The 12,990-nt window shown below is 38.7% G+C and overlaps 1 protein-coding gene across 3 annotated transcripts in view; it reads right to left on the reverse strand.

The window, feature by feature from the left end:
• Positions 1–6,180, reverse strand: part of LOC128641844 (serine hydroxymethyltransferase, cytosolic-like) — a 147,500-nt gene extending 141,320 nt beyond the window's left edge. Inside the window, exon 1 of one of the 3 annotated variants that reach the window (XM_053694406.1) lies at positions 5,929–6,179. The gene's annotated coding sequence lies outside the window, so the exon portion shown is untranslated. The other 2 variants (XM_053694404.1, XM_053694405.1) reach the window with 2 other exon arrangements.
• Positions 6,181–12,990: the final 6,810 nt, after the last annotated feature.

Below are 12,990 nucleotides of genomic sequence, written 5' to 3' on the forward strand. Positions count from 1 at the left end.
ATCAAGCTGTGATCCTAGGCAGGAACACCTGTTTTTTAACATTATTCTTTATATGGAAGCTAAATCTGCTGTAACACGACTGAGTTACAAACATAATTATAGCAGGTGCCTGTTGAAGGATGTCAAAATGGCCTCATTTCTGTGACACCTTATTGCCTGAAAGAGCCTGTGGAAGTATAAACTATCCTACATTTTAGATTTTTATTTTATTTTTGAATGGATACTTTAAATACAAAAAGTCAAAATAATTCTGTATGCTCCAACGCTGTAATCAAATGTTTGGACTGCTAAATTAGCATACTTCTTTAATGTCAAAATGAAACTTTTTTTAATCAGATGGAAAATGATTTAAAACTGCATATTCTAACATACTTCCATTATTTTATTCTCAGTCTTTAATATGCACACTTTCTGAGGCACCAGCTCCTACTGAGCATGTGCAAGAGTTTACAGTGTATATGTATATGAGTCTGTAATTGGTTGATGGCAGTCACAGGATACAGTGGGCAGGGAAATGAAAGCAACCTTTGAAATGTCTCTGAAAAAAAAAAGAAATTAAAATGCAGAGTAAGTGCCAATGCAAGGCTCAACAACCCAGAGAGTCACTGGCTGTTAAAGTTTTACCCTGGCTCCTAACTTTATGGGTTATTCTCTGTATATCTATATAAAAAAAGTCTGGCTCCTTAATATTCTTACTGGTCCCTAAAGTTTTAAAAGATTTGTCATCCCCTGTGCTAATGCATTGTCTTTTTGTTGTGTATTTGTGGATCAAGCACATCTACAATATTGGTCTTTAAGTACCTCCAACTGGCCAAGTTTTAATTATAGCTTAGCCAGTACACAGGTGAAATAATCAGCTGATGGGTGAGAGCAGGTTAGTAACCATGGTTACTGATCAGCTAATTATTTAACCTGTACACTGGTTCAGCTATAATAAAAGCTGTGCCTGTTTGGGATACTTTACGACGGCGGTTGAGAAACATTACTTTAAAAAAAATAGCAGCAAGTTCAAACACAGAAACACGCTGTAAGATAAAAGGGAACACATTTTATTTACACATTAGATACTAGTTATAATACAGTGCTCTCCACAGTAAATCTTTGCCAGTCGGGGGCATTATGAAGTAGTAGTATTTTTTAATATTATATGATTTTTCTGCTCTCCAAAGCAAATTGATTGCATAATTTAAGATAAATGTATTTAAAGTGATCGTAAATCCTAGCGATTGTGAAACGCTAGTATTTACCATTGGAAAAAATAAAGGAGACTTTCAGTCATGAAGTATAAAATATTTCATGCTGAAAGTCCCTTTATTTGTTTGAATCGTTCGCCGCACTGAGCTGCTCAGGCAACCCACGGCAGAATGCTATTTTGCTGAGAGGTGACGTTTCCACCTCTTAGCCAATAGCTGTACATGGGTGCATTTCAATGCGAAATAGAGGCATTTTTGCAATATACTTTCATTAGCAAAAATGTTTCTTAGTAAAAGTTACTACCGTTTTTCAGACGTATACGCCCATATCCTGTGAAGGCCAGTGTGTCAGTATTCAAACACCATGGGGCCGATTTATCAAATGTCTGTCCGACATGATCCTCTCAGCGGATCATGTCTGACAGACATCGCTGAATGCCGACAGCATACGTTGTCGGCATTTAAAATTGCACAAGCACTTTTGGTGAACTGCTTGTACAATGCCGCCCCCTGCAGATTTGCGGCCAATCGGCCGCTAGCAGGGGGTGTCAATCAGCCCGATCATATGAGATTGGGTGGATTGATGTCTGCAGCCTCAGAGGCAGTGAACCAGTCAAGGAGCAGCAGTCTTTAGACCGCTGCTTCTTAACTGCGGTTTCCGGCGAGCCTGAAGGCTCGCACAGAAACAGGCGCATCAGGGGCCGTTAGGCCCTTGACAAATCGGCTCGCATGCCTGCTCAGTCAGCAGTGGCTTGTATGACACAAATTCTATCTTCAGAAGCAATACATAGCACCGCCAGCTCCCTCAGAAGGTGTGGTGTTTAAATACTGGTGCACAAGCTCTCACAGGATATGTGCATATGCCGCAGAAAAAAGTAATAGCATACATAAAGCATTTTTGCTAATGAAAGTATATTGCAAAAATGCTTCCATTTCATAATGAAATGCATCCATGGATATTTATTTTTCTTGAACTTTCTGTTCTTTAAATAATTATACACAAACCTTTTTCAGGATGGACTTGACATGATACATTAAAGTAAATCACTGTCATCTACCTTTTAACGAAAGACATACATTAAAAAATATTAGTGCTCTCCCCAGGACCTTTTTAGCAGGTGTAATTTTAATCAACTTTCCAATTTACTTTTATCATCAAATTTGCTTTGTTCTCTTGGTTGAAACTAAAACCTAGGTAGGCTCATATGCTAATTTCTAAGTCCTTGAAGGCTGCCTGTAATCACAGGCTTTTTTAATTGCTTTTTACAACAAAAAACTGAGAGGCATATTTATCAATGTGCGAGCGGACATGATACAAAGTAGCGTATCATGTCCGCCGCACAATGATAAATGCCGACAGCATATGCTGTCGGCATTTATCATTGCACCAGCAGATCTTGTGAGCTGCTGGTGCAATGCTGCCCCCTGCAGAGGGGATGTCAATCAACCCGATCGTATTCGATCGGGTTGATTTCTGTCCGCCGCCTCAGAGCAGGCGGACAAGTTATGGAGCAGCGGTCATACGGAGCTTGATAAATATGCCCCTGATAGTTCATGTGGGCCACATAGATAACCCTGTGTTCACGCCTGGGGAGTTATTTAAGAGTTAGCACAACACAGTATTAAATGCAAGTCAATAGATAATAAATACAAAGTCATGTGATCAGAGGGCTGTCAGAAGATGCTTAGATACAAGGTAATCACAGAGGTAAAAAGTAATATTAATATAACTGTGCTGGTTATGCAACACTGGGGAATGGGTAATAAAGGGATTATCTTTTTTTTAAAACAATACAAATTCTATTGTAGACTGTCCCTTTAAGCATTTTATTTTTTACAGTCTAATATTTTGTCCTTTACTGTTTTTACACTATCTTTGTATACATAAATTGCCCTGCAAACTTGCAAGCTAATGTCATTATCTTATGAAAGATTGTGAAAGATAATGACATTGAACGGAGCCTGTGAAAAGCTGCATTGGATCATCAGAAGCAGTGTCTATAGCCGAGTGGCGGGGGCTGTTTCTCATGCACGGAGACTCAGCTTTACAGTAGTAGTAATGGGAGATGCACTTGCAGTGGGGGGCGGAGTTCTGAATATTGCCGAGGAGCCTAAAAAACAACTTTTCATTAGTCACACGCATGCGCTCTGTAAAGGGTTCCTGAATTCAACAGCACTAAATATTTTAGCAGTGACGTATGCGGCCAGGTATGTGATGATGCTGGCATGCATGCGCATTAGCTCCAAAATGTGTGAAACAGCTGATGAAACATCACAGGAAGTGACATGGTTCGCTCTTTCTCTCTCTCTCTCTCTCTCTCTCTCTCCCTTCTTTCCTTTCTCTCTCTCTTTCTCTCCCTTCTTTCCTTTCTCTCTCTCTCTCTGTCTCTCCCTTCTTTCCTTTCTCTCTCTCTCCCTTCTTTCCTTTCTCTCTCTCTCTCTCTCTCTCTCTCCCTTCTTTCCTTTCTCTCTCTCTCTCTCTCTCTCTCTCTCTCTCTCTCCCTTCTTACCTTTCTCTCTCTCTCTCTCTCTCTCTCTCTCTCTCTCTCCCTTCTTTCCTTTCTCTCTCTCTCTCTCTCTCTCCCTTCTTTCCTTTCTCTCTCTCTCTCCCTTCTTTCCTTTCTCTCTCTCTCTCTCTCTCTCTCTCTCTCCCTTCTTTCCTTTCTCTCTCTCTCTCTCCCTTCTTTCCTTTCTCTCTCTCTCTCTCTCTCTCTCTCTCTCTCTCTCTCTCTCTCTCTCCCTTCTTTCCTTTCTCTCCCCTCCCCTTCTTTTCTCTCCCTTCTCTCAGGTAGAAAATGATATGAGATGCATGCAATAAAACCCACCTGTATGTAAGTGTTTTGTTAGCCCATTTTCTTTTGAATTGTTATGGAAAAAAACCAAAACATTTTACACACTGACCCAAAAAATGTATTAAGAGGAAAAAAGGCCTAAAACCTTTGGGTGTGTGTGTGTTGGGAGGGGGGGCAGCAGCAATGCACTACTCAGGAACAGGAGATGGTTGGTGTGCAAATCAGAAGAAGCATATGCATATAGCTGCCAATCATCACCTACTACACTTCTGGTGTGTGAACATATGTATTTAACCCTTTGTAGGACATTAATGAAATAATAAAATGCTCTCATGAATTTGTGTATTTTACAAATGCATTAACAACCTAAAGCCTTCAGAAGTTGAAAGCTTTATTCCGCCTAGGCTGTAAAATCTGAGATGGTGGAAAAAGCCAATTATTAAAAGTGGTGAATGGGTAACAGTCTTCAACTAGATATCTAGAACCCTGCGGATATAAGGCTAAAGGTAGATGATATCCTGGTCCTATGGTCTTGGGATTAATGAGTACAAGAGCTTTTTGATAAAAAAAAAAAAAAAAGGTATTAGGCAGCAGCACTTCAAGGGATATATATATATATTTCCATTCTTTGGGGTGATTAAAGTGGAGAGATATGAGGAATATTAAGGCAGTAAAGAAGGAGCATGCCAGAACAGAGAGAAAGAAAAAAAGCAAAGCATTGTGGGTTGGATAACCATTATCTACATATCACAGTAGGCAATCTTAGTCCATGCCAATTAACAGAGTTTTTATGTCTCGCTATCAACGTAAAGCACTTTATGTTCCTATTGTACTTTACAGTGCCCAGAACAACCACAACTTTACAAGTCAAAGCCCAGCACTCCAAATAGTAATACCAAGTACCCATAATGCATAAATGCCATATTCAATGACTATACTTAATACACACCAACCCTCCACTAGAAGAGGGCACCTAACTCCAGGTATATCAACCCTGCACTCACATCAATAAAGGGACAGTATACTGTACAATTGTTTTTCCCTTAATGTATTTCCAATATATATATATATATATATATATTTATATATATATATATATATATATATATATATATATATATATATATATATATATATATATATATATATATATATAAATAATAGCTGGTTTTGTGCTTTGAAACCCCTGCCTATTACAAAGGGTTGAGCTTGCAGTTAAAATAAGATATCATGTTATCACTTTGTATACACACATTTGTCTTCCTATTTTATATTTGTCAGTAAACCAAAGCCCAATACTTTGAGAGAACAATGGAAAACTATTATTGTATTAGTTATCTCTTCTACACCCCACTGAGGGTGTAATTTCTTCTGCTGGCTGTGTTTACATAGGTTTATCGATAGCCTAGGCTCCAGTATAGAAACTTTCAGGCAAAATCAGCTATTTCACATGCAGAAATAAGGGTAAACGAGCTACTTGTAAACAACTAAATACACTCCAGCAGGTAAAATGGATCACTGGGAACAAATTTAAGGAGAGAAATGTTGGGGTAAACTGTCCCTTTAATATTTATGCAGTTAGTAATATACAACACACTCTATACCCACACTCTGCAGTCCACTCTCAGCAATACCCATCACCCCCTCATGCTTCCTAACATTTCGTACATCCCCCATGCGATCCTTTAACGGCATGTGAAACCCGCCCCAAATAAAGATAATCCGTAACTCACACTCTCCTCTTTAAAATTGCAGCAGTCACCATGTTGTGACTAAATCAGTCTCCCCGTGGAGATCTGTCTCCCCTGCTGCTTGGCTATTTCTGTAGGTGACCAGGTAAGAAGCCCCATGGTCTGTGAATATGTGCACGGGGCTGGACAGGAAAGGTGATTCGGATTTGCAGTACAGACAGGGAAAATCCAGGAGAGTAGTCAAAATGGTACCTGTAGTCAGGGTAGGCGACGAGTAAGAATAAACGGTGATCCAGAAGCTGGGGTCAGGAGCCAGAGTCAGTCTTGGGTAGTTTAGCAATAGCAATCAGGAAACAGGAACAGGGGACATGTATCAATGAACTGACCCTGAGGCTCCAGAGAGGACCTTAACCATTCAGGCCAGGTTCTGTTACCTCTGAACCAGGGTTGATCCATAACTGTCAGCCTGGCTTTTGCCTTACTAAGCTAATTCTCTCCTTGCCTGCAGCACTGGGGCTGGATTAACCTGTTTCACTTGAAGTAGCTTGCTAGCAGGGTATGGCAGGGCCATAGGCATGGGCGTCCACAGAAATTTTTCCAGGAAAGGGAAAAAAGTGAAATATACAGAGGGGAAAAAAAAAAAAAAAATATATATATATATATATATATATATATATACAAGCCCAAAGTTTTCAGCAAAAAGAGCAAAATAGCGGTAAAAACATAAACTTTATTCAAGTGTAGTCACACTCATTAAAACATGGGGGTATCAGCATAAAAATAGAACAAAAAACAAAAATCAAACATGAGAACAAATAGCTGACATGTTTCGGCACACAGCCGTAATCATAGCTAATGGGCACACCTGTGTTAGACATTTAGTACCCTTCTCTAAATTCTCATTGGTTGCAATAAAATCATGTTGAAAATTGTCACTCCTCCTTATTATTTATTAATAACTTACAATACAATCTTGATTAAATCTAATAGGATAGAACTCTTAACTGGAGGAACATAATTCTAACAAAATTGCGTCTATTATATTTGATATAAATTCAAACTTAAACACTTAGCCAGACTAACGTTACAATAGGAATGAATGATAACTAGATGGATAGCAGCAGTTCTAATATCTTGTATATTAATAATAAAAAAAAAAAAAAAAAAAAAAAAAAAAAACCTTAGTAGATAGTAGAAAAAGTTGTAACCATACAATTCCTTCATTAAAGATATATTAAAAAACTTATTGCATCCAAATGTGTAGATAAAGAATGTATGAAAATTCCATGAAAAAAGTGTAAAGTGTTTTTGAAACACCAAATACAGCAATGAATCCGGACTTGGTATGTAGTTAATGAATCAACAAATAAGATCAAATGTATTCATTCAGGATTATCCTGTCTTTGTTTCAGTATATACCACACCAAATCCACATTCATTACAGTAACACAAATTAAGAAAGATTGGAAGAAATCTATTTCCAATAGTTAATTAAGTCAAACTCAGAGTTCAAACCTGAGGGGACTCTAGTGCCCAATCTAAATATCCAGAACATCTCCCTCTTGCCCAGCAATTTATCTCTGTCCCCTCCCCTAGGGGGGGTAGCCACCCTTTCAATAGCCTGCCAGCGAAAAGTGGTCAAAGTCTTATTGTGCCTTTTAGCAAAGTGCTGGACAAGAGGGGTTGTTGCTGTTCCTGAACTGATCGTGGATAAATGGTTCCTAATTCTCGTGTTGGCATCATTTGAGGTTAGTCCTACATACTGTAGGGAACACTCTATACATGTTATTAAATAAATAACATAAGTAGTGGTACAGTTGAGACATGTATCAATCTTAAATGTTTCTCCTGTACTAGTCGAATGGAAGCTGTCAGAAAATATTGCGTATTCACAAGGTCTGCATTTACGTTTACCACACTTATATAGCCCTTTGTGTTGTATCCACGAGCTCTCAGACTTTCTATTAGATTTCGGTAAACAAGAAGGGGACAGAATGTTACCCAAAGTTCTACATTTCCTATATGAACATTTTAGGCCTCTGTCCACACACTCTACTAGACCATCGTCTGCTGCCAACATTTTAAAGTGTTTTTTCACTATTCTACAGATATCTCTGTATTGGGCGCTGTACTCAGTGACAAAATAAGACTCTCTCTTTTTCACTGGGTTGATGTTATCTGTTCTCTTTCTTGTATTGAGCAATTTCTTCCTATCTATCCTGGCTACCTGCCCCTGTGCTTTATCCAGGATAGTATCTGCATAGCCTCTCTCTTTGAGTCTTTTTCTCAAATCCTCACTTTGCATGCTAAAAGCTCCATCCTCCGTACAATTTCTCTTTAACCTTATAAATTGTCCCTTAGCCACTGAAAAGGGTACATGTGGAGGATGGCAACTCCTAGCATGCAAAAGTGTGTTGCGTGTTATTGGCTTGCGATATGTGTCACATACTATGCGCCCAATTCCAGTACCAGTCAAAGTCAAGTCTAAGAAGCAAATGCTCTCTTTGTGATGTTCGAAGGTAAAGTTCAAACCCACATCATTATTATTGATCACGGAAATGAAATTGTTCAACTCATCTTCCGTACCCTTCCAAATAAGAAGCAGGTCATCTATGTATCTCCTGTAAAACACAATCTGATCTTTAAATGCATTCTTATCCCCAAAGATGTGGGACAGCTCCCACCAACCCATATACAGGTTGGCGAAAGATGGTGCAAACTTGGCACCCATTGCGGTCCCACACCTCTGGAGATAGAATAGTCCTTCAAACTTGAAGTAATTGTGTGTCAGGAGATACATAGTGACTCTTCGTACGTAATCCTTTAATTCATCAGAAAAATTGGTAAAATTGTGCAGAAAATATGTTATAGCTTCAAGCCCTCTCTCATGTGGTATGGAAGAGTACAGTGATGTGACATCAATTGTCACCCAACTGTACTCTCCCTCCACCCACTTCTCTCCTTCCAAGAGATTAATGACATGTTTAGTGTCTCTCAAATAACTTTGTAATCTGAGAACTAATGGATTCAGAATAGAGTCCAACCACTCTGATAAATGCTCTGATACAGAACCTATACCGCTCACAATCGGGCGGCCTTTAACGTCATCAATACTCTTGTGCACCTTGGGAAGATGATGGAAGATGGGCACAACGGGACATGTTACATATAGATAATCCCTCGTGGATTCATTAATGTGCCCATCCTCCAAACCATCATCCAAAATGGTCTTTAGAGTAGCTTGGTACATCTGTGTAGGGTCACCTGGTAATGGAACATAATTGTCAGTATTCTGTAATTGGCGTAAGGCCTCTTTAACGTAATCAGCCCTGTCAAGAACGACTATTGAACCACCCTTATCTGCCTTGCGTATTGTAATATCATCCATTCTTTTCAATTCATTTAACGCCCTTTTTGCATTGCGTGATAGGTTATCATTAGAAACAGCCGTTTCTTTTAGACTCAAAAGATCATTTTCCACCCTTCTGTAAAAGGTCTCTAATATTGTACCCCTATAATGTATAGGGTAAAAGTCAGATGAGGGTTTAAACCCACTGAACTCATTTACAGAATGCTGGTCCTGATCAATATGACCTTCAATAGACAAAGCATTAAGGGTGGTAATGTCACAAGCATCCTTAAAAGAGGTACAGTTAACTTCGCATACTTCAGGTATCCCAACTCCAACCCTAGTTTCCTCCTCCAATGGTGATTCCCTAAAAAATTTCTGTAAAGTTAAGTTCCTTATCAATTTATTTAGATCTAACATAGTCTCAAAAACATTAAACATATTAGTAGGTGCAAAGTTGAGACCCAGGCTCAGCACATTAAGATGTTCTTTAGTGAGTATTCTAGATGAAAGGTTTATTACATTGTTTATTTGTATTTCGTGTTGGTCCTGTTCCCTCTTACTGGGTACCTTATTTGCTCGTGACCTATACCTGTTTTTTCTGATGCTATGTGAAAAACCTTATCAAATTCTGCTTTATCTTGGTTTGCCTGACCAGATTGTTTAGCATGTTGACTCATCACATATTTAGATTCTGTCCAAATCCATACATTCTCTATCAGTCACTGGCATAAGTGAATAAAAATTTAAATTCTCTGTACCCTCCATGTTGGAAGTGCTCATGGACAAATTAGATAAATGAGGATATGAAAAAACTGTGCTTTATCAGGTATGCACAGATAATTAAACAAAATAAAGAAAGTGGTTTTCAATCCTCCTTTAATAATATGTATATGTCCAAAGATAGTCTTATCCTTTAATAACCCCACATGGCTATTGCCCTAAGACTTCATTTGAGAGGCAACAACAGTCTCATCTGTATCAGGTCAGGCAAACCAAGATAAAGCAGAATTTGATAAGGTTTTTCACATAGCATCAGAAAAAACAGGTATAGGTCACGAGCAAATAAGGTACCCAGTAAGAGGGAACAGGACCAACACGAAATACAAATAAACAATGTAATAAACCTTTCATCTAGAATACTCACTAAAGAACATCTTAATGTGCTGAGCCTGGGTCTCAACTTTGCACCTACTAATATGTTTAATGTTTTTGAGACTATGTTAGATCTAAATAAATTGATAAGGAACTTAACTTTACAGAAATTTTTTAGGGAATCACCATTGGAGGAGGAAACTAGGGTTGGAGTTGGGATACCTGAAGTATGCGAAGTTAACTGTACCTCTTTTAAGGATGCTTGTGACATTACCACCCTTAATGCTTTGTCTATTGAAGGTCATATTGATCAGGACCAGCATTCTGTAAATGAGTTCAGTGGGTTTAAACCCTCATCTGACTTTTACCCTATACATTATAGGGGTACAATATTAGAGACCTTTTACAGAAGGGTGGAAAATGATCTTTTGAGTCTAAAAGAAACGGCTGTTTCTAATGATAACCTATCACGCAATGCAAAAAGGGCGTTAAATGAATTGAAAAGAATGGATGATATTACAATACGCAAGGCAGATAAGGGTGGTTCAATAGTCGTTCTTGACAGGGCTGATTACGTTAAAGAGGCCTTACGCCAATTACAGAATACTGACAATTATGTTCCATTACCAGGTGACCCTACACAGATGTACCAAGCTACTCTAAAGACCATTTTGGATGATGGTTTGGAGGATGGGCACATTAATGAATCCACGAGGGATTATCTATATGTAACATGTCCCGTTGTGCCCATCTTCCATCATCTTCCCAAGGTGCACAAGAGTATTGATGACGTTAAAGGCCGCCCGATTGTGAGCGGTATAGGTTCTGTATCAGAGCATTTATCAGAGTGGTTGGACTCTATTCTGAATCCATTAGTTCTCAGATTACAAAGTTATTTGAGAGACACTAAACATGTCATTAATCTCTTGGAAGGAGAGAAGTGGGTGGAGGGAGAGTACAGTTGGGTGACAATTGATGTCACATCACTGTACTCTTCCATACCACATGAGAGAGGGCTTGAAGCTATAACATATTTTCTGCACAATTTTACCAATTTTTCTGATGAATTAAAGGATTACGTACGAAGAGTCACTATGTATCTCCTGACACACAATTACTTCAAGTTTGAAGGACTATTCTATCTCCAGAGGTGTGGGACCGCAATGGGTGCCAAGTTTGCACCATCTTTCGCCAACCTGTATATGGGTTGGTGGGAGCTGTCCCACATCTTTGGGGATAAGAATGCATTTAAAGATCAGATTGTGTTTTACAGGAGATACATAGATGACCTGCTTCTTATTTGGAAGGGTACGGAAGATGAGTTGAACAATTTCATTTCCGTGATCAATAATAATGATGTGGGTTTGAACTTTACCTTCGAACATCACAAAGAGAGCATTTGCTTCTTAGACTTGACTTTGACTGGTACTGGAATTGGGCGCATAGTATGTGACACATATCGCAAGCCAATAACACGCAACACACTTTTGCATGCTAGGAGTTGCCATCCTCCACATGTACCCTTTTCAGTGGCTAAGGGACAATTTATAAGGTTAAAGAGAAATTGTACGGAGGATGGAGCTTTTAGCATGCAAAGTGAGGATTTGAGAAAAAGACTCAAAGAGAGAGGCTATGCAGATACTATCCTGGATAAAGCACAGGGGCAGGTAGCCAGGATAGATAGGAAGAAATTGCTCAATACAAGAAAGAGAACAGATAACATCAACCCAGTGAAAAAGAGAGAGTCTTATTTTGTCACTGAGTACAGCGCCCAATACAGAGATATCTGTAGAATAGTGAAAAAACACTTTAAAATGTTGGCAGCAGACGATGGTCTAGTAGAGTGTGTGGACAGAGGCCTAAAATGTTCATATAGGAAATGTAGAACTTTGGGTAACATTCTGTCCCCTTCTTGTTTACCGAAATCTAATAGAAAGTCTGAGAGCTCGTGGATACAACACAAAGGGCTATATAAGTGTGGTAAACGTAAATGCAGACCTTGTGAATACGCAATATTTTCTGACAGCTTCCATTCGACTAGTACAGGAGAAACATTTAAGATTGATACATGTCTCAACTGTACCACTACTTATGTTATTTATTTAATAACATGTATAGAGTGTTCCCTACAGTATGTAGGACTAACCTCAAATGATGCCAACACGAGAATTAGGAACCATTTATCCACGATCAGTTCAGGAACAGCAACAACCCCTCTTGTCCAGCACTTTGCTAAAAGGCACAATAAGACTTTATAATATATTGAAAATTATATATTGAAAATTATCCCAAAATACTACTAGTCCTAGTTAACTAGTACACTCTACATTTTGAAGTCCCTATATGCTAAACCTTAATATACTTTCATACACTTCTTGTATGCACTCAGATATATTGGCACAGACGAGACAAACACACACTGTCACTGACATATACTGACGCACAATGAAACAAACAAGCTGAAATAAAAATGGAAGGGAATTTGTATTGGGAAAGCAGTAAATATTGGGAGGTTGGCTTGGAGCTAAGTTTTGACAATATTTGAATGATTTACCTGCATTATATATATATATATATATATATATGTATACTGGTTCTACCTCGCAACCCTGCAGATGTGCTTCAGATTGTGTTGCCGTAGCCTTACCTCATATGATTTTTTTCATGTAAGGATACATTTTTGTTTTACCTCTTGTTCCAATAAACGATAATGCACTATTAGTGCGCACTATTTGTTTTTCTTTCTCCTATCTGGATACATAAACAGATCCATTTCTTGGGGACCAGACATGTAGCAAGCCTCAGGAAAACTTTGTTCCTGGTTCCAGACTCCTTCTACCCCCAGGGGGTTCGGTGCAGGCTCCAGACAC

Source organism: Bombina bombina, chromosome 11 (assembly GCF_027579735.1).
Source record: "Bombina bombina isolate aBomBom1 chromosome 11, aBomBom1.pri, whole genome shotgun sequence".
Taxonomy (NCBI): Eukaryota; Metazoa; Chordata; class Amphibia; order Anura; family Bombinatoridae; genus Bombina; species Bombina bombina.